At 39.2% G+C, this 21,929-nt stretch overlaps 1 pseudogene; it reads left to right on the top strand.

The window, feature by feature from the left end:
* The first annotated feature begins 20,728 nt into the window (after positions 1–20,728).
* On the top strand, positions 20,729–21,929 carry LOC143880728 (putative methyltransferase PMT5 pseudogene; annotated as a pseudogene).

Genomic DNA, 21,929 nt, shown 5'->3' with positions numbered 1-21,929 from the left:
GTTGGCTGCAATGCTTTATGGAAGATTATAAAAACAAATTGGGGACTATTGAGATATTAAAATGACAAGGTAGGATAGTTCAGGTATAATTTGCATATTAGTTTATTAAGGAGTTGTAGAACATGTAAAAAACTCAAATTTTTCTATCGGTTGAGAAGTTCACATTTAAGCTCGTTACTTTGTGAAATTTAGGTGATCTTTATTGACTTCACTTTTATGCTTATTAACTTACCTTTAGCTCAATTCGGTAATGTACTTATCTTCCATCAATGTTATATATGTTGTTGTGCTTTTTAGATTTCGATTTTTACTGATTACCTGCTTACTACTTGTTTAGTCATAGTATTTACTTGCTCATCATATACCTGCTTAGCTATAGCTCTTTATTATTTACCTGCTTATTATCTCTTGCTTATCTGTTAGTTGTAGCTCTTGGTCCCCATTACATGATTTTTGCCTAAAATAAATGGCATAAGAGACCGAATGCGCTCGGGCGAGTGGGATGCCTAACACCTTCCCCTCTTGTAACTAGGCACGGACCCTTTCTTCTCTGCTTATCCATTGCAACATAGTATATTTTATGGGTTCCAGGGCCTTAATCCCTGGATGGCCTCTCTTTTTTCTATTTAGGTACATCTTGGTTATGAGTTCTACTCTGAATCAAGAGGTATCGCTTTACTACCTAACTCATGCTGTGAGGGCCCTATTTCGAGAGGTCCTCAACAAAGCTCTCCTTCTCATGTTGAGATCGAGGATGAGGGGGATCCGTCCCCACCCGTCCAAGATCGCGGGTCCACTTGTCGCATGGATCCCACCCAAATTCGTCCCATGTGGGTCCACTTATCCAATTCAAATTCCCATTGAATTTCACATTTAATTCACAATTAAATGATGCAATCCAATCCTATCCAATAGGACTTAAGCTCCAATATATTTTCTGATATTCCCAAAATACCCTTATGGTTGATACTTAATCATTTTGCTATTTTCAATGTATCCCATAGTGCAAATACACTATATACAATGCGTATATCCTTTCAACGCATCCAATGGCATGAAACTAGTTCGTGTAAGCAACCAAATAAATACGGGACCTCTATCTAATAGATAATAATAGGCTAATCGAGTGGTGAGTGGGATCGTAGCAAGGATTCAACGGTAGATCCTGCATAACCCACAAGTGGGCCCCATTGAGATTATTGCTCCGTAGCCAACGCTACAATCGCATTGAGTCAGTGGCCTCCATCGAGACGTAACCCTGAAGATAACTATCAAATCATCATACCCTTAATCACATCAAATGTGAAAGTCCTTTCTCCAAGTCCACATCTACTGAGTTGAGTCCTACGCGGGGTGGACATCAACTACCCCCTTGGCTCATTCACGGTATACATTTTAGTCAAGCAATGTTGGCTCGCAAATGCATTTGCTAAAATCATTTCAAAACTAATTTTGTTAAAACCTTTTGATAAACACTATATCAAATCCACCTGGCCAGGTTTTTTTTAGGCCTACTGCTCTGACCAAAACCGTAGATTATGAAATAGGTGGAGAATTCCATGTCGGGTATCACTATTGACCTCGAAGGTTTGTCCAACACTTCAGTACTACCCTCTAGTGACTCCAAGAGAATCACGGTTAGATAAACCAAGAATGAGAGACTCGCCAACAAACCTGTAAGCCCAATGGTTTCCACCTTGGCATTCCCATCTTCTTTTGATGATTCCAATACACAAGTGATTTTATATCACTAATGTGTTTGAATGTCTAAGTTGTAGATCATGATTGTATTAAGACAAGATTGCTTGGATTAAGGCCAAGAAGCTCTCATTGGACCGCATTAGGAAGGCCAAAGACATCGAAGATCCAAGACGCATAAAAACTTGAAGCATCGCAATTGAAGATCGAAGTCGTTTTAGAATGTAAATATCCAATCCTAGTTTAGATTTTAAGAGGCATAAATAAGTATCCACACACCCTAAATGCTTAAGTGGTTGTCCTTGTGGTGTTCCAATAATTTGGAACCCTCATAACAATCCCACTTGGTGAAGATTTGGAAGCCCAAAACAAATATGAAACAAGAATTGAAAATCTGCTGGAAATAGGCTTCTCGGAACTCCGAGAGAATGCTCAGAGCTCCGAGCTCGGAACTCTGAGAAATTCCTCAGAGCTCCGAGATTTGGTCCAGTAACATTTTCTTATCTTCTGTTTCATTTCCCAGAACTCCGAGAGAAATTCTCGGAACTTCGAGAATTTCTGGGAACTCCGAGAAAATCTCTCGGAACTCCAAGACCACTAGTTTGGGAACAATATTATAGCCGTTGGGGTTTTTCCCAGAATTACCACTATGCCACCAAATGGTCATATTTTGGGTTTTCTATATATATGGGTATTCTAAACTTCCCAACCATCAATCCTAACACTCTAAAAATCTATTGGAATATCCTAAGAGTGTATTAAGCTTGTTTATGCCTCTCATCCTCTAGAATTAAGATTTGGATCATAGGCTTCAAATTTGTACATCATCTACAAACCTTGTAAACCCTTGTGAGGGATATTTTGTTATTTCTTTCATGTTCAAACGATTCTATTTGGGCGAGTGTTCGGAGAAGCGGAGCCCACTCTCCGTGGTGAGGATTGCCACCAAGGTTAAAGGTAATTGAAATTGTAATTGGCACCGATCTTTGCCTAAGTTAAGAAGATCAACATAGTGAAGCCATCAACGAGTTTGGTTGGTGGAGTGGAGTAGGCCTCGCTTTTTTAGGACCGAACCACTTTAAATCTCGAGTGCACTTTCTCGTATCTCTTGCTTTATATTTGCATTGCACTTATAATTTAACTTGTGTGCTTAATTGCCTTTTTGATCTCTTAAATCTTCAAAATTGGGTTAGAGTTTTCAAAAGCTTAAAACTTGTTAGGAACTTAATTTTCCCTCCTCATTAGTTGCCATTAGAATAGTACTCGAGCCTTCCCTTGGAATTTCACTTGGTATCAAAGCCTTGGCTCTTAAAAGATTTTCTTTTCTTAAATTCTTTGGTAAATTATTTTTTAAATTTTAACAAGGGAAAGAACATAAGATCATTGGCAACTTTCTAATTGTGAAATGGCAAACATAAATGGAACCGGACTTCCGGAAGGCCATTCCACAACTAGACCTCCTTTCTTTGATGGGTCCAACTATGGATATTGGAAGACAAGGATGCGCATCTATCTTCTCTCTATAGATGTGGAGCTTTGGCATATTGTTGGAAATTGATACACTTTGCCTTCCAAACCATTTGAAGAATGGAATGTTATAGAGAAAAGGCATGCAAATTTAAATTACAAAGCTATAAACTCTTTGTTTTGCGCCTTATCTACGGAGGAGTTTAATAGAGTAGCTCTCTTTGATTCCGCCAAGGTTATTTGGGATACTCTTGCCGTTACCCATGAGGGAACATCACAAGTCAAGGATTCCAAAATAAACTTGTTAAAGAGCAAATATGAAATGTTTAGAATGGGTCAAAATGAAAGTATTTCCGAAATGTATACCCGATTTTCTAAAATATCAAATGAATTAGCTAATCTTGGTAAATCTTATCCTACTGATGAGCTTGTGGGTAAGTTGCTTAGGTCACTTCCTCCACATTGGGATCCAAAGGTCACCGCCATACAAGAATCAAAGGATCTCAAGACTTTAACTATGGAGGAGCTTGTAGGATCTCTTATCACTCATGAGATGCTCCTCACTAGCCGACAAGAGGAGAAGAAGCCAAAAGAGAAAGAAAAAGAGAGTAGATCCTTAGCACTCAAGGTGAAAGCGGACTCATCCTCCTCAAGTGAGGCGGATAGTGATAAAGAAGAGGCTTTAAAAAAATTTAAAAGCTTATGGAGAAAGAAGCACAAAAAAGACAAAAAGAAGAAGAAAGAAGAAAGTGAAGTAGAAGGAGGAATAAGATGCTATAATTGAAAGAAGACGGAACACAAAAGACCAGAGTGCCATCTTCTCAACTCATCTTCCTCGAAGTACAAGGGAAAGAAGAAGGATTGGAAGAAGAACAAGGGTCTTGTAGCCGCTTGGGATGCTTCTAGCACTTCGGGAAAAAGCTCAAGTGAAGGGGAAACTAAAAGGGATGATCTTTGCTTCATGGCACTCACCCATGAAGATGAGGTAAATTCCAACCCCTCTTGTAATTCATCAAGTAGTGATAGTGGAGACATATCTTATGATGAATTTGTGCATTACCTTGCATTCTCAAATTTCAAAAAATAAAGTTCTTAAAAAATCTATTTCAAAATTAGAAAATGAACTTGATGTTTTGAAAAATGAATCTTCTTCTTCCAAATCTCAAGCTAAAGTAAAAATTGAAAATTTTAGACTTGAGATTGAAACCCTTAAGGGTAGTTTGGATGAGAAATCTTGCCAAATTGCTAAACTCCAAAATGTGGCAAGCTCTTCCAAATCGTATAAAGATGACTCTAATGATTTTTTAAATCAAATAACACATCTTCATAATGAAAATGAAAGGTTAAGATTATGTCTTCATGGATTCCTAAATGGTGATAAAATTATTGACATAATCTTGAAGAAGGCTAGTCATAGACCAAATCATGTATTTTATGATAGGACTAGTCTATCTAACCCTCATGTTAGATGCCATTATTGTGGAATCAATGGTCACTACCAATTCCAATGTGCATCTAAGATTAGGGATTGTGGTGGAACCATGAAAGCTTGGGTTCCTAAAGCCCCCCATATGATTCTCTTCATATGTGTTTAGATTAGGGGGAGCTTAAAATTGAATATATTTTTATGGTTATTTAAATATCCCCTCTTGTGTTGAATAAAAACTCTAAATAGAGGGAGTTCTATGTTTGTCTTTTTCCTTGAAAAATGGGGAGCTTAAAATTGAAAATTTTATCCCTTTGATTTTCTTTTACCCTATCTTTTTTATTAATGCCAAAGGGGGACAAAAATCTAGTGTAAGGAAATATATGTATGCTTTTATTGGAAAATCTCTTGTGCTTGTCATCATAAAAAATGGGGAGATTGTAAGCCAAATGGTTCCCACCTTGGCATCTTCTTTTGATGATTCCAATACACAAGTGATTTTATATCACTAATGTGTTTGAATGTCTAAGTTGTAGATCATGATTGTATTAAGACAAGATTGCTTGGATTAAGGCCAAGAAGCTCTCATTGGACCGCATTAGGAAGGCCAAAGACAACGAAGATCCAAGACGCATAAAGACTTGAAGCATCGCAATTGAAGATCGAAGTCGTTTTAGAATATAAAGATCCAATCCTAGTTTAGATTTTAAGAGGCATAAATAAGTATCCACACACCCTAAATGCTTAAGTGGTTGTCCTTGTGGTGTTCCAACAATTTGGAACCCTCATAACAATCCCACTTAGTGAAAATTTGGAAGCCCAAAACAAATATGAAACAAGAATTGAAAATCTGCTGGAAATAGGCTTCTCGGAACTCCGAGAAAATGCTCGGAGCTTCGAGCTCGGAACTCCGAGAAATTCCTCTGAGCTCCGAGCTCGGAACTCCGAGAAATTCCTCGGAGCTCCGAGATTTGGTCCAGTAACATTTTCTTATCTTCTGTTTCATTTCCCGGAACTCCGAGAGAAATCTTCGGAACTCCGAGACCACTAGTTTGGGAACGATATTATAGCCAGTCCTCGCGTTTTGAGGACCGAACCACTTTAAATCTTGGGTGCACTCTCTCTTATCTCTTGCTTTATATTTGCATTGCACTTAGGATTTAACTTGTGTGCTTAATTGCCTTTTTGATCTCTTAAATCTTCAAAATTGGGTTAATATTTTCAAAAGCTTAAAACTTGTTAGGAACCTAATTTTCCCTCCTCATTAGTTGCCATTAGAATAGTACTCGGGACCTACCCTTGGAATTTCATGTCGGGTATCACTATTGACCTCGAAGGTTTGTCCAACACTCCAGTACTACCCTCTAGTGACTCCAAGAGAATCACGGTTAGATAGACCAAGAATGAGAGACTCGCCAACAAACCAATATGACCCCCTTGGCAAGATAGATGCTAGCTGTATACAGGAGGAGGTGTCCAACCTCAACTATGGACTATTAAGGTCTACAAAGAACTAGAATCCCATATCTCCTTGCTCCCTAGAATCTGTGAATCCATGAGCATGGGTTTCGTACTTTGCTACCTAAGGACAAATACGTGTCAATAACAAGTAGCATTTCACACATATTTAATCTTTTAGACTGAAATCCGAGGGGTGACTCGGTTTGGCAACCTAGAGGGGGGGTGAATAGGATGTTTATAAAACTTTTACCTTTTAAAAACTTTTACTAATTTCACCCTAGTTTTATCCCTTGTTTAATTAAGTTTGAAATGGTTGAACTTAAAACAATAATACAAATTAATATAAGTTCAAAACCCTTTTTGATTAGCAAACTTAATTAGGTGATTTAATAGCCTAGTTAGCAAGGTTAAGATTATTTAATTAAAATCAAGATGCTAACTACTCACTCAATTCTAAATATGTAAAAATGCAAGCACAAATAAATAAGAGAGTGAGAGGGAGTGAGAGAAATACCAATCACACAAGTGACACAAAGATTTATAGTGGTTCGGCAAACGGCCTACTCCACTCTACTCAAGGTCGCACTTGAGGATTTCCACTATTGAAACCTCCACGACGCCCGGCTCCGAGGCTTTTACACTCTAAGGGAATTAAATGAGGATGCCCTTCCACCTTTACAATGACTCTCCTACTTCGCCGAGTTCTAAGCGCTCCACCCAAGGGAATTAACACCGGATGCCCTTCCACCTTTCTTGTCTCTCCTACACCGCCGAGATCTAAGCGCTTTTCGAAGAAGATAGATAGCTTTGCCTCTAAGTAGGCTACAATGCACAATGAAGCTCTCACAATGTTCTCTAAGAAATAAACAAGTTTAAGCCTAAACCAATCTCAAATGATTTTCACTAATCAAGGCACAATGAGTTTGGTTGAGAGAAATTAACCCAAAAATGATTGCAAGTGTGTTTCTAGGGTTTCTTAGAGTTGGACAATGTTCATCTTAATGTTTTGAAACCATACAACTTGTATATATAGGTTCCCAACTCAATATGACCGTTTGAGGGGCAAAGTGGTACTTTTAGGGTCAAAAAATCCACTAGCCGTTGTAGCCGCAACGGCTATAATTTTTTGTCCCTGACTGTTTTCTCGGAGCTCCGAGAGATTTCTCGGAGTTCCGAGCTCGGAGTTCCGAGAAAATTCTCGGAGCTCCGAGACTGGTTTTCCAGCAGGATGTTCCTAACTTGTAAAATTCATATCTCCCTCATTTCTCGTCGGATTTTGACGTTCTTATACTCTACGGATATGAGAAAAATGAGAGCTATCTGTTAAAAATATTTTAAATAAGTTTTGATAGGATTTAGTTGCTGGTCCAGGTTGTTGCTTCGGAACTTTATTTTGTTCAATGTTGGGTTGAATGCCATATGGGTCCCAACATGTTGGTACACCACCATGGCCATTCACTTATCCATTTAAGTCCTTAAAGGGTGTGTTAGTCTCTTTGAAAAACATATTTTAGGGGTTTTAAGATGTGCCTTGATAAGAGAAAACACAAGAGAGATAGGTGATACAATCTACCATTTTTACCACTCTCTTGAATGAACTCTTGAGGTAGCCATTGCTTGATCTTCTCTTTGAGTGCATGGCTTGCTTTGGGATCTTCAAGGTTGAGCTTCTTTGCTTGACACCTTCAAAGGATGATGCCACCATTTGGTTCAAGCTCATTTGCAAGTTGTTGATCCACAAGCTTTGGCCTTCATTGATCTTCCTTTGCTTGTTCAATGCTTTGAGATGGTTGTGTGGAACTTCTCCTTGGTCCTCCAAGGTGTGATTGGTCCAAGTATGTTCCAAGCTCCTTTGCCATTGTGTTTGGTTCATCTTTAAGCATAGGCCAACAATGGTGTGTGCTAGCATGGATTGACATATGAATTCCCTGTGTATAGCACAACACTCAAGGCAAACAATTAATCCATAAACGACTAATCAATTTGCGTTTATTAATCATCAAAACAAGATGATTGAATGAACCCATGGGGAACCCTTGGGCTTACAGTTACACATTAATTGTCATGAAAAGAAATTTTTATTGATTAACATGCGAAATATACTGGGTTTTAGAGCACCTACTCTAACATTTCCCTCCCAGAATGCTTCGATTACTGCCAAGAAATTAAGGCAAATGGGTCAGTACCGGGCAACCTCTCAAAAGCTTACCTACTTCCTTGACTTGTATAACGAGACAAGAAAGTAGGGGGGAGAATGTTAGGGGGAAAATCGGTATACCCGGTACCGACCCTCACACCGAACCATGGCACACAACCGGTTCAATGAGAGCTCTTACAGGGGCACAATCGGTACCGACTCTCAAAAGGAATCAGACATGATTGCGGAAATCCCACCACAAAATGACTAATCTGGGTAACCGTTACGCCTAATACGCTCCACACAAATTCGAAAGTTCCCGCCAAGGCCACAACCCTCCATCTCCGCCCAGAATTCTAGGGAATCACGCCCCCACGATTATAACTGCCGCCCATCACGCCCCACGTGGACAAAATCAATGAAATGATTGGCGCCATGGACATCGTGGGTCTCCTCCCCTATAAAAGGGCATCTACGCACTCAAGCAGGGGATGGAAAAAACCAATTCTTCACCACTGGTTTGGTAACTTGTCTTGGCCCTCCTCCCATTCATCATTCATTATCTATGTTGCCCATCCCTGACTTGAGTGTCGAAGTGGCCGCCCGAAGCCACAACTCCGGGCCCACTGACGCTCTTTCTGTGAACGCAGGATCTCAGGCTCGACCAGGCTAGTTCGTGCGATTGGATTTTGGGTGCCATCGGGTATTGTGCCCTGGAAGTTGTTGGAGGAAAATATATTTTCATACTACTTTACTGATATGATTCGTTGTTCAATGACATGCCCTTTTGATTGGTAACTCTCAATTCTCTTCGAATATATGAAACCTCTGATAGCTTTAGCCTTTGATTTGGATCTTGCAAGCTTACCCCTCATTAATTATAATATATTAAATTTTGTACTCATTGATAACCTATGATTTTGTATTGAATATGTGACCCTTCTTAATATAAGAACCTTTTGATCATTGTATACCCAACTATTCTGGAAAATCTTGTGGAACCAATTTGAATCACAATTTTTGAAACTTTGTACGTACCTTTGGACCTTGTGTATATGTGGACACTTTTTGTGGAGGCTTAGGTTTATATGTGAACTATAAGGGCCCACACCAATGGGAGTTATACGTTGGCTTTTGGGTCCCGTCAGTAGGTGGTATTCGCTGACCCTGTCGATATGTATATGAACTTAGAAACTAGTTTTGAACTCCGGGCAGTTAAATAAAATAACATGCTTTTTAGGCTAAGCGACCTTTGGGTGGATTTGTACCTTTGAGTTCTTTCAGTAATCTCTTGAGACTTTGTGGCTTCCCTCCATTGGGACCCTCTTTGATATAATACTTGAAATATGACTTTGTGGACTTTATTTCTTAGTTATTGTATTTGCACCTGCAAGCTTTGTTTACCTATTGACCCTCTCTATGTAGCATGTTTTGACCCCACTTTTGTAGTGCATCATTATGTGCCAAGCTTTGCCGGGATTGTGGTCTATCATTTTCAGACATTGACCCTCGTGGAGCAGACGAGGGAGCGCAGGCGTGACTTTTCGATTTTCAGCTTTAGTTGACTCTTATAGTTATTAGACAGTGAGCATTGTTTAGGCATTATTGAGACTATGCTATTTTATTTCATTATTGATTATTGGGGAGAGTGAGAAAAGGATTAAATATTAGATTATTTGGAATATTTATGCAAATTTGGACCTTTATAGATGCTATGATATGAATGGTTTTGTTATCGCTTTGTAAGCCTTATATGCTTGTAAGGTTTTCTTGCAGGTATACGGCACTGTTGTTTTCCCAGGTCTTATGTGTGTGGCTTGGGGTGTGAAAACCGGAAAGGTGATCAGAACCAACCAACGGGACACCATGTGTCCTAGAAAGACGACCAATCAACGATGGGGGCACCGTCGTCTGGAGAGAAAACCGGCCAATAACGGGGGGACAGCACGTTGCCAGGAGAGATAATTAACCAACAACGGGGGACACCGTCGTCTAGAGAGACAAGCGACCAAAGACGACAGACATCATATCGCCCGAAGAGATAACCAACCAACGACGAGAGACACCATCGTTTGGAGAGACAATCGACCAACGATCGAGGACAGCACATCGCCTGGGGAGACAATCAACTAATGACGGGGGACACCGTCGTCTGGAGAGACAACCGACCAACAATGGGGGATACCACATCGTCCGAAGAGACAACGGACCAACGACTGCGGACACCATGTCGCCTGAAGAGATGAGGTTGAAAACAGCACTAACGACCAGGCATATAGCCTGAGATAATGACAATTTGATTGCAACGCAAACCACGATGAATTCGTAAAACTACACAAGATAACTACACCCGTGTAGAAGAAATCGACCAAGAACACAAAGAAGGAACAACGAACAATCAGGAGAAGAAACTAACAATGCAAAGGATGAATAATGAGTAGAAGAAATCAAGCAACAAGAATTGTGAACAACATCAACTAGAGAAGATAACAAGACAAATGAGGAAGAGCAATCAACAACAAGAAGAGAATAATAAGACAATACAAATACCAACAACACACCACTCCATCCTAGGAAGTACATGAGGCCTACAACACTCCCCCTCTAGTTGAGGCTGAAGGCCTTCAACTTGCAATGAAAAGAAGAACTTCAAGGGACAGCATCCCTCTTGGACATTTAACCAAAAAGTTGGTAGGCACCGTTGAGATTAAGATAAAAGACAGAGAATAGAATGAATATAGATTAGAGAACAAAGATTAGGATGGAGTGAATGAGGGGTTGAGACTCAAAATGGGAAAAAAAGAAGGGATTTAAACCATAAATAATGGAGGTTTATGAAACTAAGAAGAACTCAACAATTGACTAAGAACAAAAAATAACAAGATATATAGAAAAAGGAAAGAGATTTATGGAGTTAGAACCAAAAAAGAACAAGCTAAGATGCTATGATGGAGTAAAGAAAGGAAAAGAATGGATCTTTTTTGGTTTTCTTTTCTTTGTTTTGGGTGGATGGATTTACAAGAGAGGTTTGGGTTTGGGGACTCACAAGAATGGGTTCGGTTAAGGGATTTAGAGATTGGGATTCAGGATTTGGGGTTATAGATAGAGATTTAGGGTTTGGGAATGCCAAAAGGAATTTGGGAAGAACATTTTTTTCTTCCTCAAATGGAATTCAAAAGAGAAAGAAAGGGAGGAATAAGGGATTTGGGGTTGAGATATGGGATTTGGAGATGGGAAAAATGTATTTAGGGTTGATATTTGGAGATTGGGGATTTGGATGGAAACTTGGGGGATAAAAAGAGGGTAGATATGGCAACAAGGATGTGGATTGGGAGTTTTGGGTTGGGATCGAGGGTTTACGGTTAAGCCATATGGGGTGGGAGAGAGATTACGTCAAAAAGAGAGTGGAGAGAGAGATGGGTTTACGACAGTGATGGTTTGTGGGGATTTATGGCAACCCTAAAAAAGGGGGTTTAAGAAGAGGAATGGAGAGGATGGAGAATCTCCACTGCGAAGTCCTCCCATGTAAATGATGTATTTATAGGCCCGAAGTAGGGCAACCTCGTACAAAGACTACAATACCCCTCATACTACAAGTAATGACTAAACTACTCTTACAAGTAAGACTTCAAGTAGGGCCCATTGAACATCTTTTAACTACCAAGCTTTTACATAAACACCACTACGTCACTTATGCAAGCTATTCCTTTCTACAAAATGACCGAACCTTGTAGCATTACTAAGAAAGGGTTGATGTATCCGTGCTATATTGAAGATCCTGACCAAGGTAGATACTGTAATTTGTTGCATTTTCTTTGTATGAAGTCAATAAATGATGACTGGTGGGTTGTTATTCGAATTTTGTCTTCATCCATACTGTAATTTAAAATCTTTGTGTCATTACTTGTTTATTGGCTCTTACCTTTTTTGTGTTATGCTTCTAATCACGAATCATGATATGATACTTCCATTTTGCAGTTTCCAATTGATTTATACCAGAGCGACAAGATAAACCAATTTAAAAAAGTGGTCTTGGAAAGGTCTCACACCTCACGGAGCATTCACTTTCATTGTTGTACTTAGAAATACTAGAATTGCTAGTGTAATGTTAATGCTTTTCTTGTGCAGGTTATTATGTTTTGTCCAAATCCAATGAATAGATCATACCCAACATAAGACTTGCCAAGGATTTGGTGGATAAATGGTTAAGAACACAAAATCTTAATAAATGGGTTGGAAATTACTTCCTGTGAGTTCTCTTTATATATAAACATGATGTTTTTTAATGGTTATATAAACTAATCTTTTTATGTTAGTAATGGATGAACTTACGGAGGGCATCCAGGATGAGATGCCATGGTGCATGTTATTTGCAGATGACATAGTATTAATTAACGAAATCAATGCAGGAGTAAATGCTAAGTTAGGGTAATGGAGAACTATTTTGGAATCCAAAGGTTGTAGACAGAGTAGGACTAAGACAGAGCATATAGTATACAACTTTAGTAATGTAAGAAGGAGGGACGAGGATGTAGAAAATATGACCAGACAGGAGGTACCTAAGAGGGATATCTTTCGCTATCGTGGTTCAATTCTACATGAGGAAGGAGATATTGAAGAGGATGTTAGCCATAGAATAAGAGCAGGTTGGTTGAAGTTGAAGCTTGCCTCAGGAGTTCTTTGCCACCGTAAAATCCCTAGCAAGTTGAAGGGAAAGTTTCATAAGACAGCTGTGAGGCCAACCATGCTGTACGGCTCAGAATGTTGAGCCACCAAGAAGCAGCATGTGCATATGATGAGTGTAGCGAAGATGCGAATGCTTAGATGGATGTGCGACCACACAAGGTTAGATAGAATTAAAAATGAAGACATTCATAAAAAGGTGGGAGTGACACCAATTGAGAAGAAGATGAGAGAGCACCGCTTAAGATGGTTCGGACATATCAAACATAGGCCATTGGATGCTCCAGTGAGAAGAGGCGACTCGTGCCAAGTTGATGGAGTAAAAAGAAGTAGGGGCAAACCGAAAACAACTTGGGTAGAAACAGTGAGGAAATACTTGATAACTAGGAACATAATAGAGAACATGACCTTGTATACGAGAGAATGGAAGAAAATGATGCATGTAGATGAATCCAACTAGTGTCAGGATTAGACTTAGTCGTTTTGAGGCCAGGTAGATTCTTTCACCTTCATCATGAAAATTTTCTAAAGGATTCATTAGCCGACCTCAATTGGTTTGGGACAAAGGCTTAGTTGAGTTGAGAATGGTTATATAGACATGATGTTGTTACTTTACTTTATTCACTAGTTCATATACGCTCAATAGAAGTTTTGATTTGTCAATGGTGAGCACATGTTTCTTCCCATGTCTGAAATTTCACGAGCAAAAGGGGAAAAGAATGTTGAACTCAAATGATTGCTCTTTGGGTCCATTAACCAACATAATGTTTATATATAGCCACCTAAGAGTTAGAGTAAAATAAAGGTATTAAGGCTAATCCATTCCTGTAGATATTACCTGAAAACCCCTCAAAATATCATAATAATGATAGTATTATTGACGTCCAATAGATCATGCCTTCTGGAAATAATAGTCTTTTTGAGTAATTTGTTTATGCGGAACTGACAATTTAATGACCAAGAATTCTGATTTCAGGTTATTGTTCATTCTTGTATCATGGGCACATGTGATGTATGTATCTGCATGGCACATGTGCTTCCATTCTAATGTATTTCCTAAGTAAATGAAGGTTAGCTCATCCTTGGCTATTTATGGATCTATTGCCAGTCTTATTTGGATTGTTCCATTTTGTAATGACATTCTTGAAGAAGGTTGGAAAATATTAAGCTTTAAAAACTAAACACAAGTAATTGAATTGATAATTACTTACAAACTATGATAGGTTTCATCGATTCTATTGCTCTCTTTTTTTGAATGGTTCAATTATATAGCTTGTTATATTCAGATATGTTCCATTTTGTAATGACATTCTTGAAGAAGGTTGGAAATAACAGTCAAATAAGTAGTTTTTTCTTTTTCAGTTTTTTCGTAATTTTTTTTCTATAAAAGGCCATTACTGGCAGCGGGTAACTCAACCCAACAAAGCCTTTGTCCCAAACTAGTTGGGGTTAGCTAAATGAATTATTTAGAAAAATTTCATGAAGAAGGTGAAAGGAATCTACCTAGCTCTAATCCTGGCTCTAGTTAGGTTCTTCTACGTGGATCATTTTCTTTCATTCTATCATATCCAAGGTCATGTTCTCTGTTATGTTCCTAGCTATCAAGTCTTTCCTCACTGTTTCTACCCAAGTTGTTTTCGGTCTGCCCCTACCTCTTTTTACTCCATCAATTTGGCACGAGTCGCCTCTCATCACCGGAGCATCCAAAGGCCTATGTCCAAACCATCTTAAGTTGTGCTCTCTTATCTTCTCCTCAATTGGTACCACGCCCACCTTTTTACAAATGTCTTCATTTTTAATTCTATCTAACCTTGTGTGGCCACACATCCATCTAAGCATTTGCAACTTCGCTACACTCATCTTATGCACATGCTGCTTCTTGGTGGCCCAACATTCTGAGCCGTATAGCATGGCTGGCCTCACAGCTGTCTTATAAAACTTTCCCTTCAACTTGGTAGGGATTTTACGGTCTCACAGATCTCCTGAGGAAAGCTTCCACTTCAACTAGCCTGCACTTATTCTATGAAGACTTGTTTGTGATGACTTTTGTAGTGAGAAGTGATGAATAAAAAGGCGGCGCTCCAACTAGATTTTCGGGGAACTTTTGTGGCGCTCTGATTCCTCAATCAATCTTTCCGGCTAATTCGACGGAAAATTAGAATGAGGGGATCGAACAAGGCCTTTAAAACCATGATATCTCTCTGAAATCTCTCCGACGAATTTTCCGGTCAGATTCCGATGAGCTCTGGCAAGGTCTTCCTTTCTCTTTTCTCAGAAAGTAGTGAATTTCCAAAATTTAGAAGAAAATTAAATGGAAAATAAAAAAGAATCCAAAAGTCCTTGCATGAATAGAACTAGGGTCTATTTTTAGGCATAAATGAGGGGAAAAAATTCCCGCACAAATTTTAAAAAGTGGTTACAGATCATGTTTTCGTACGATTGGAATTTCGTACAGATATTTCGTACACATTGGGGGTGTACGAATACAAATTTCGAACAGAACAAATTTTATCAAACTTCTAGAATTTCGTACATTTAAGAAATCCACGAAATTATTTTCGTACATAATTAAATGTACGAAAACTCTAACAAATACTGTCTAGGCATAGCAACTGGCTAGATTCTGCTGTTTTGCTAGTTTTCGTAGATCTAAGGTATGCAAGCTTAGGGCTATAATTGCAAACTAGTTTAGGTCAAGTTTGTGAGGAGTTTGGATGATATTTGGGATCAAGCAAAGGGTTTGAATTGGGAATTCTTCCACGTTTTGGCTTACAATAGATAATAATTCTACCATCCAGGGAATGCCAAAACTCCCTGGTTCTCATGCTAGAGATACAATATCATAGGAATGAGCATTCCCTCCAAACATGGGAATGCCAAAACTCCCTGGTTCTCATGCTAGAGATACAATATCATAGGAATGAGCATTCCCCCCAAACATGGATTCATCATTGGAATCATCATCACGCCAAATTATCGTCATTCTGATCTTGGAAAAATGGGGTGTCTTCAGATATACATCGAGATGCGATTAGGGGCAATTTAGTAATTTGACCGCTCGCCTTTGGGGCAACCCCCGGGTGGGGGTCGCTTGCCTAGGTGCGATTGTAGTTGGACTACAGAGCAAGGTTGCAGTGGGCCTTTAGGGTCTTGCAGGATGGGCTATCGGATCCCTACGACAATACCACTCGTAATTTATTTGACCAGTTAGACTTCTTTGGGAATTCGGTTTCAGATTTATAGATTGCAAGGACATGGTGTATATTTAATATTTATGTTTAAAGGGACGATACACTCAATTGCCTTGGGGTATATGCCTATGTGCATATACCTTAGTCGTGGTGTAGGTAGGATTATTTAATTAATCAGATTAATTAATTAATGCCTTAAAGGGGAAACTTGGATTTCTAATTGTAGAGAGAGAGAGAGAGATGGACCATCCGGATCCGAACTTAAACAGACAGGATCTAGAGACATTATCAGGATCCATGGATACATTTAGGATGCTTACCATAGTATTCAAAATTGTTTCAGTCATATCCATGCAACTAGTAAAAGCCCATGGGATGGTCTTAAATCAAAATTTATTATACTATTTTATGAAAATACCCTTCCACTTTTTTTTGGACCTTTAGGTATAATTCGACGAGCAATTTAATAATAATTAGTCATGCATTTTTTCTTCAGACTACTATTTTCAATATTTTGTCAATTATTTCTCTCAAGTCACGAGTCACCATCTTCTCTTCTTTTTATAACCATTGACCCCTAGTCCCTAACCCATTGGCAGTTGGCGCTACAGCCGCAGTTATCCCTGCCCTAGCCTTCTTTTAAGAAAGTTAATTGTGTAAAATGTAATTAGGACCTACGAGGACACTATGATTTGTGACTGAGACACGATAGGTAGGATCCAAAGAACACTTTGAATCCGATGCAGCCGATAAGGGATTTGAATGGATTCTGACCGAGACATAGATGGGTCTGATCCGAAATGGATCCATTGACACCCCAGGCAAAGGGCCCTAAACAATAGCGGATTCACTATTTAGTAATTATCTTTAAAAAATCAATTCTAAAAGGAAATGACATTATCTCATAGAAAATAACCACAATTCCCTGCTCCGTTTGGTTGCTGGAATTTTTTTGGTTCTTGGGACTTTTGTGGAACAAAAAAATTCTTGGGAGATTGGTGGGAAAAAAACTCCCTGGAAGTAACCTTGTAAAATAAAAATCCCATGTTTGGTTGAGCGGACTATGGTGGGAAAAAAGAAATCCCAGTAAAATAAAAATCCCATGCTTTGTTTGGTTGCTTGTTGGGAAGAAAAAAATTCTTCTTCAAACTTGTTGATAAATTCAACACCATTTATGACAACAGCCACCCCCTTCTTTCCAAATGGACTGTCCACCCCACACCATAGGATGATCTAAAACGTCCATTTGAAGGGCCACAATTTAAATAGGTTGTGTGCCAAAAGACAATTCCATAGATTGATCCTAGCCCTCCACCCTAAATGAACTCCATAACAAAAAAAAAATAGATTGGAGGGTTAGGATTGTAGACACCCCATTTTGACCGTACCCTGAACCTCCCGTGTTTGAGCAAAAACCCAACCAAATTAATCACTTAAGGTCCCAAATTTCACCCTAAGCTAGGTTAGGGTCCCATCTAGCTCCCCACAAAATTTCGTCGAAATCGGAGTGTGTTTGCCTAGCGAACGGGGTGAGATAGTTTCGTAGTGCAAGTTCAAAAGGGGGGTGGATTATCCTGGATGGTGCCGAACCTGGACCGAATGGGACAAGAATGGCGGGCGCACCATATCAACTTTCCGCGCGCCCATCATTTTCGAGTGCCATTATCAACATTAATTTTTTTCTATAAATACAAAATCAGATCTCATTTTTTTTTAAAAAAGAAAAATTCGCTAGAGTGAGAAAGAGCGAGAGAGAGAGAGGATTTTAGAGAGGGAAACCGGTCTTCTTCTCCGATCATCCCAAGCTAGATTCCGGCCACGTTCCGGCTGAATATCTCCTTCAATCTCTCCAAGCTTCGACCGGCCAGATCCACCGGAGCTCAGGCAAGATCTTGTCAATTCTTCTTCATTTTTTTCGATCAACCCTTTTTTTCTTCTTCTCTGGTCAAATTCCGGTAGAATTCCTACGGAATTTCAGCTATTCTTGTTTCTTCTTAAGCTTAACCCCTCATTTTTCATTAATCCAAAGTTTTCCCTAATTTTTAGAGAGAGAGAGAGTTTCTCTCCAAATTTCCGATCCAAACCCTAACCCTCTGTGTCATCCTCTCCGATCATCTCCGGTTAAATTCCGGCTGTTCTCTGGCCAATCCACAGTCAAATTCCAAGCTTCGGTCAAGATCTGGTCTCAGCAAATGTTGATTTGTCTCTGCAATTTCTTTGTTGGTTAAAAGAGAATAGAGAAGAGCTTCTCGGACATAAAACGAGATCCGAATTCCAGAGGAATCGTAGAGAAGGTTTCGGAACTCATTTTCTCCATCAAATTGTTACTGTAATCTGAAAGAAGAAGGAGAAGATCAGATTTTCTACTCTGAGATCTCAAAGCAAGAGGAAAAGAGGATCAAATAAGAGAAGGTTTGAGGCTTGTCATTCTCAGGTACATTTTTTTTTTATCAGTTTATTATTCAATGAATTTTTGTTAAAATCAAAAGTGTGTCTATATACAGAGTATATTTCAAGCTTGAATTTATCATGTTTGCTTACTCTTCTTACTCTTGTTAGCATTAGATACCCCACGTCCCTCTTGTTTGTGTTTTTCCTTGGAATTCATTTGATTAGGGATCAGATCGGATTTGATCTAGTTTATTGCTTTGTCTAATTGTAGATTTCGCAGTGTTTTTTCATTTCGAATCGCTGAAATTCGTAGAATTCGATGTTCCGGGAGCTCGATTCCATTGTCCTTTCTTTTGATCTCCCTACGCACTGAGGTTTGTTATTGGAGAGATTCTCCAACAAGAATGTGATCGGATTAGGTTTCTGGTATTCTAGTATGTTGATCTTGTTGGTAGGATATTTTTCATTCTTTGAAGAGATGGATACATTTTTTTTTAGAATATCTGATCTGGAAGAGATTTTGGTGTAATTTTGGTGTAAATCTTCTGTAGGTTATTGATTCTTAGAATGCTGTAATGTGCTGATCTGAAAATTCAATCTTTGAGTTTCCATTCGAAGGTCAATTTGCTTGATTTGGTTGTCTTTTTATTAGATAGGAGACTTAGACTGCTTCAGAGATAACATCTCATCATTCAGGATCCTTGTAAGCCCAATGGTTTCCACCTTGGCATTCCCATCTTATTTTGATGATTCCAATACACAAGTGATTTATGATCACTAATGTGTTTGATTGTCTAAGTCGTAGATCACATTGGTGCTAAGACAACATTGCTTGGATTGAGGCCAAGAAGCACTCATTGGACCACATCATGAAGGCCAAAGACAACGAAGTCCAAGACAAATGAAGACTTGAAGAATCCATTGAAGATCAAGTTATATTAGATTGTATTAAGATCCAATCCTAGTTTAGGATTTTGAAAGGCATAATTAAGTTAATCTCACACACCCTAAATAAATAAGTGATTGTATTTGTGGAGTTCCAACACCTTGGAACCCTCATAGCAATCCCATCTTGGTTGAGAATTGGAAGCTCAAAAACAAAAATGAAAATCTGCTCAACATAGGCTTCTCAGAACTCCGAGAGTTTTTCTCGGAACTCCGAGAATTATTCTCGGAACTCCGAGATTCGGTCCAGTAGACTTTTTTCATCTTATGTTTGAATTCCCGGAACTCCAAGATTTTTTCTCGGAACTCCGAGAACACTACAACGGTCGAAAAAATAGCCGTTGGGAATTTTGCTGGAATTACCACAATGCCATTGAACAGTCCTATTTGGTTTTTCCTATATATATGGGCATTCTAAACTTCCAAATGATCGATCCTAACACTCTTAAACTCCATTTGAACATCCAAAGAGTGAATCAAACTTGATTATGCCTCTCATCCTCTAAAGCTTAGGATTTGGATCATAGGCGAAATTTATACATCTTCTACAATTCTTGTAAACCCTTGTGAGGGATTTTTTTGTTCTTTCTTTCTTAGTCAAGAACTTTGTATCGGGCGAGTGTTCAGAGAAGCGTAGCCCACTCTCCGTGGTGAAGATTGCCACCAAGGTTAAAGGTAATCGGAATTTGTAATCGGCACCGATCTTCGCCGAAGTTAAGAAGATCACATAGTGAAGCCATCAACGTGTTTGGTTGGTGGAGTGGAGTAGGCCTCGCGTTTGGAGGACCGAACCACTTTAAATCTCGGGTGCAATCTCTCTTGTTCTTGCTCTTTATTTTGCATTTGCACTTTAGATTTAACTTGGGTGCTTGAACTTTATTGTTGATCTCTTAATTTCCAAAATTGGGTTTGAGTTTTCAAAAGAATTAAAACTTGTTAGAAACCTAATTTTCTCACTCCTCATAAGTTGCCGTACTCGGGACCACCCTTGGAATTTCAATCCTAGATGGTAGTGTTGAAGCTTGTGTCTGTGTATTTTCCAGTAGTTGGGATTCTAGATATTGTTTATCCTCTAAGGTCATCTTATTATTGACTGACAATGTGATTGTGTTGATTTAAATTCAGTTGGGAGAAGATCTTAGGGGTGTGTTTTGAGTCTTTTAGGAATTGTACAAATTAGGCACCATGTGGATGGAAATAGCTCGGATCTTATGTCATTGTCCTCCTTTTCCATTCTCAAATATCTTAGGTTTAGATTAGAAAGAGAGGTTCTTCGTCTCAATCCTTGGGCCAATTACTAAAGGAAGTTGCTTTCCAGTTGGTTTGGACATGAGAAGCCACTGGGCCCAGCAGCCCTTTCTTAATTTTGGCCGAAGCCCGCCATTGAAGTGGATGCTCTTGTGCTTCATTAGTGTTGTTGCATTGATTGCAGTTTTTGGCTCATCTTCTTTGAGCAGATTGGATTTTGTTGATTCCTCTTCTGCACCCCTGATTTATAATACTTACAGAAGGCTAGGAGAGCGAGCAACGACTGATTTTTGGAGATAAAGTCGCTCTCACTTGGAGTGACTCATCCAAGGGAGCTTCATCTTTGTGTCAAGGAGAGAGAAAACCATGTTCCTTGCTACAATGTCTCTGCGAACTTGTTAGTTGGCTTTCATGATGGAGAGGAATTTGATCGGCATTGTGAATTATCGGGGGTGGGACCACCTTGCTTGGTTCGACCCCCCAAGGAATACAAGATTCCTCTGAGGTGGCCGGCTGGTAGAGATGTCATATGGAGTGAGAATGTAAAGATCACCAAAGATCAGTTCCTCTCTTTCGGAAGCATGACAAAAAGGTTAGTGTTACTAGAGGAGAATCAAATCGCTTTTCAATCTGAGGATGGAATGAACATTGATGGTGTCAAAGATTATTCCCGCCAAATTGCAGAGATGATAGGGTTGGGAAGTGATTCTGAATTTCTTCAAGCAGGTGTCCGTACGGTATTGGATATTGGGTGTGGATTCGGCAGTTTCGAAGCTCACTTGTTCTCACTAAACCTAATGACTGTGTGTATTGCGGCTTATGAGATATTTGGGAGCCAAGTCCAGCTGTCCCCTGAGAGGGGTCTTCCAGCAATGATTGGCAGCTTTATTTCAAGGCAACTTCCTTATCCATCTCGGTCATTTGACATGGTTCATTGTGCTCAGTGTGGAATCATCTGGGACAATAAAGATGGTGCGCATCCCTTATTGAAGTGGACCGGGTGCTCAAACCGGGAGGCTACTTTGTTTTGACATCACCCGCAAGCAAACCACAAAGCTCGTCGCTGAGTGTAAAGAACCAAAACATGTTCACTCTAATTGAGGATTTTGCACAGAAAATCTGTTGGAGTCTGTTGGCTCAACAAGATGAAACTTTTATTTGGCAGAAAACTGCAAATGTTAATTGCTATACGTCTCGCAAGAACGGCCATATGCCTCCTCTCTGTAAATATGATAATGATGAAGATTCATATTATCAGCCCCTCCTCTCATATAATTACTAG

The sequence above is a fragment of the Tasmannia lanceolata genome, unplaced genomic scaffold, assembly GCF_043159265.1.
Source record: "Tasmannia lanceolata isolate RefF3 unplaced genomic scaffold, GAP_Taslan_0.1 ptg000007l, whole genome shotgun sequence".
NCBI classification, from domain to species: Eukaryota; Viridiplantae; Streptophyta; class Magnoliopsida; order Canellales; family Winteraceae; genus Tasmannia; species Tasmannia lanceolata.
The sequence above is the reverse complement of the archived record's forward strand: the minus strand, read 5'-3'. Positions and strand labels throughout refer to the sequence as shown.